This window comes from Hippoglossus stenolepis, chromosome 10 (genome assembly GCF_022539355.2).
Source record: "Hippoglossus stenolepis isolate QCI-W04-F060 chromosome 10, HSTE1.2, whole genome shotgun sequence".
NCBI lineage: Eukaryota > Metazoa > Chordata > Actinopteri > Pleuronectiformes > Pleuronectidae > Hippoglossus > Hippoglossus stenolepis.
The window spans coordinates 26,374,930-26,378,388 of NC_061492.1; the positions used below are offsets into that span (position 1 = coordinate 26,374,930).

General features: G+C 46.8%; 6 non-coding genes across 6 annotated transcripts; all 6 read right to left on the reverse strand.

The window, feature by feature from the left end:
• Nucleotides 1-535: 535 nt before the first annotated feature.
• Nucleotides 536-724, reverse strand: LOC124854230. Its single transcript, XR_007034475.1, has one exon. It is a non-coding gene; the product is annotated as a U2 spliceosomal RNA (small nuclear RNA).
• Nucleotides 725-900: 176 nt separating this feature from the next.
• Nucleotides 901-1,010, reverse strand: LOC124853759. Its single transcript, XR_007034098.1, has one exon. It is a non-coding gene; the product is annotated as a U5 spliceosomal RNA (small nuclear RNA).
• A 498-nt stretch (nt 1,011-1,508) lies between these two features.
• Nucleotides 1,509-1,696, reverse strand: LOC124854431. Its single transcript, XR_007034675.1, has one exon. It is a non-coding gene; the product is annotated as a U2 spliceosomal RNA (small nuclear RNA).
• A 177-nt stretch (nt 1,697-1,873) lies between these two features.
• Nucleotides 1,874-1,983, reverse strand: LOC124853698. The gene has a single exon (XR_007034037.1). It is a non-coding gene; the product is annotated as a U5 spliceosomal RNA (small nuclear RNA).
• Nucleotides 1,984-2,482: 499 nt separating this feature from the next.
• On the reverse strand, nt 2,483-2,673 carry LOC124854277. Its single transcript, XR_007034521.1, has one exon. It is a non-coding gene; the product is annotated as a U2 spliceosomal RNA (small nuclear RNA).
• A 175-nt stretch (nt 2,674-2,848) lies between these two features.
• Nucleotides 2,849-2,963, reverse strand: LOC124853662. Its single transcript, XR_007034002.1, has one exon. It is a non-coding gene; the product is annotated as a U5 spliceosomal RNA (small nuclear RNA).
• Between the last annotated feature and the right edge of the window lie 496 nt (nt 2,964-3,459).

The window sequence follows — 3,459 nt, forward strand, 5'->3', positions numbered from 1 at the left end:
AAGGCGAAAGACTTGGCGTTATGAAGAGAAACCAGAGTCAGCATGGCCCTCTGTTGGAGAGCAGCAGAGGGCCTCTCGGTCTGATCACCACCTTCACGGTAGGCCTCTCTTTGCTTTCCGCATGTCAGATCCCAGTATGCAACATTCCCAACCCGCCCCATCTGCCAACCAAAATTATACACGTCTTTATTACCTCCTGCCCTGACTACTGTGATTGGCTTTTAAGCCTGCCTAAACAATACATCCTGAACCACTTACATTCGCTCCAAATGCTGACTCTGGTTTCTCACCAAGTCTCCCAGAAGGTCTTGAGTGAAAGCAAGTTTCCATTCTTGACAAAGCTTCTAACTCAATTTGGAATCCAGTTCAAGCTCATTGTGACCCGTGCATGGTCACGTCACTAAGCAGTGAGCCATCAGAGCGGTTTCACACACTTGTGTGTGCCAGGCCGTTACCTCAGTTTCATTGAGCCAGTGTAGAATTCACTTTTGATACGCGACAATTGTTTGAGTGTTTGGTTTTCTACAAGGTAAGAACAGAGTGCACCGTTCCCAGCGGCACTGCAATGCTAGGTCGATGCGTGGAGAGAAAGGAGCAAGCTCCAAATTTCTGCCCCTCATGCCAAAAATCTGCTTAATATGTAGTCCTCATATAGAGGACATATCAGATATTAAACTGATAAGAACAGATACTACACTTGATCTTAGCCAAAAGGCCGAGCGATAAGCCCCAAGTGTTGGATGTCCCCCAAGCTCTTGGCACAAATCTCACTTGTTGTGGTACCCGTTCGTAGGTGTGCATAACAATGGCTGCTGCTTATCACCTCCGCCCAAGCTCTCCTTTGTGGCGCTTGATTTCTGACCTAGACAGCTCTTTGACTTTTCACAATTTCATAAGGCTCAGCCATACAGCAAAGCCTGCCAAAAATATATTCAACTCATGTTTGTTCCTCTCCACGGAAGTCTTTAGTAAAGGCGAAAGACGTGCGTTATGAAGAGAAACCAGAGTCAGCATGGCCCTCTGTTGGAGAGCAGCAGAGGAGCCTCTCGGTCTGATCACCACCTTCACGGTAGGCCTCTCTTTGCTTTCCGCATGTCAGATCCCAGTATGCAACATTCCCAACCCGCCCCCATCTGCCAACCAAAATTATACACGTCTTTATTACCTCCTGCCCTGACTACTGTGATTGGCTTTTAAGCCTGCCTAAGCAATACATCCCTGAACCACTTACATTCGCTCCAAAATGCTGACTCTGGTTTCTCACCAAGTCTCCCAGAAGGTCTTGAGTGAAAGCAAGTTTCCATTCTTGACAAACGCTTCTAACTCAATTTGGAATCCAGTTCAAGCTCATTGTGACCCCGTGCATGGTCACGTCACAAAGCAGTGAGCCATCAGGCGGTTTCACACACTTGTGTGTGTCGGCCGTTACCTCAGTTTCATTGAGCCAGTGTAGAATTCACTTTGATACGCGACAATTGTTTGAGTGTTTGGTTTTCTACAAGGTAAGAACAGAGTGCACGTTCCCAGCGGCACTGCAATGCTAGGTCGATGCGTGGAGAGAAAGGAGCAAGCTCCAAATTTCTGCCCCTCATGCCAAAAATCTGCTTAATATGTAGTCCTCATATAGAGGACATATCAGATATTAAACTGATAAGAACAGATACTACACTTGATCTTAGCCAAAAGGCCGAGCGATAAGCCCCAAGTGTTGGATGTCACGCCAAGCTCTTGGCACAAATCTCACTTGTTGTGGTACCCGTTCGTAGGTGTGCATAACAATGGCTGCTGCTTATCACCTCCGCCCAAGCTCTCCTTTGTGGCGCTTGATTTCTGACCTAGACAGCTCTTTGACTTTTCACAATTTCATAAGGCTCAGCCATACAGCAAAGCCTGCCAAAAATATATTCAACTCATGTTTGTTCCTCTCCACGGAAGTCTTTAGTAAAGGCGAAAGACTTGTGCGTTATGAAGAAACCAGAGTCAGCATGGCCCTCTGTTGGAGAGCAGCAGAGGAGCCTCTCGGTCTGTCACCACCTTCACGGTAGGCCTCTCTTTGCTTTCCGCATGTCAGATCCCAGTATGCAACATTCCCAACCCGCCCCCATCTGCCAACCAAAATTATACACGTCTTTATTACCTCCTGCCCTGACTACTGTGATTGGCTTTTAAGCCTGCCTAAGCAATACATCCCTGAACCACTTACATTCGCTCCAAAATGCTGACTCTGGTTTCTCACCAAGTCTCCCAGAAGGTCTTGAGTGAAAGCAAGTTTCCATTCTTGACAAACGCTTCTAACTCAATTTGGAATCCAGTTCAAGCTCATTGTGACCCCGTGCATGGTCACGTCACTAAGCAGTGAGCCATCAGAGCGGTTTCACACACTTGTGTGTGCCAGGCCGTTACCTCAGTTTCATTGAGCCAGTGTAGAATTCACTTTTGATACGCGACAATTGTTTGAGTGTTTGGTTTTCTACAAGGTAGAACAGAGTGCACCGTTCCCAGCGGCACTGCAATGCTAGGTCGATGCGTGGAGAGAAAGGAGCAAGCTCCAAATTTCTGCCCTCATGCCAAAAATCTGCTTAATATGTAGTCCTCATATAGAGGACATATCAGATATTAAACTGATAAGAACAGATACTACACTTGATCTTAGCCAAAAGGCCGAGAAGCGATAAGCCCCAAGTGTTGGATGTCACATCAAGCTCTTGGCACAAATCTCACTTGTTGTGGTACCCCGTTCGTAGGTGTGCATAACAATGGCTGCTTATCACCTCCGCCCAAGCTCTCCTTTGTGGCGCTTGATTTCTGACCTAGACAGCTCTTTGACTTTTCACAATTTCATAAGGCTCAGCCATACAGCAAAGCCTGCCAAAAATATATTCAACTCATGTTTGTTCCTCTCACGGAAGTCTTTAGTAAAAGGCGGCGAAAGACTTGTGCGTTATGAAGAGAAACCAGAGTCAGCATGGCCCTCTGTTGGAGAGCAGCAGAGGAGCCTCTCGGTCAGAGTCACCACCTTCACGGTAGGCCTCTCTTTGCTTTCCCATGTCAGATCCCAGTATGCAACATTCCCAACCCGCCCCCATCTGCCAACCAAAATTATACACGTCTTTATTACCTCCTGCCCTGACTACTGTGATTGGCTTTTAAGCCTGCCTAAGCAATACATCCCTGAACCACTTACATTCGCTCCAAAATGCTGACTCTGGTTTCTCACCAAGTCTCCCAGAAGGTCTTGAGTGAAAGCAAGTTTCCATTCTTGACAAACGCTTCTAACTCAATTTGGAATCCAGTTCAAGCTCATTGTGACCGTGCATGGTCACGTCACTAAGCAGTGAGCCATCAGAGCGGTTTCACACACTTGTGTGTGCCAGGCCGTTACCTCAGTTTCATTGAGCCAGTGTAGAATTCACTTTTGATACGCGACAATTGTTTGAGTGTTTGGTTTTCTACAAGGTA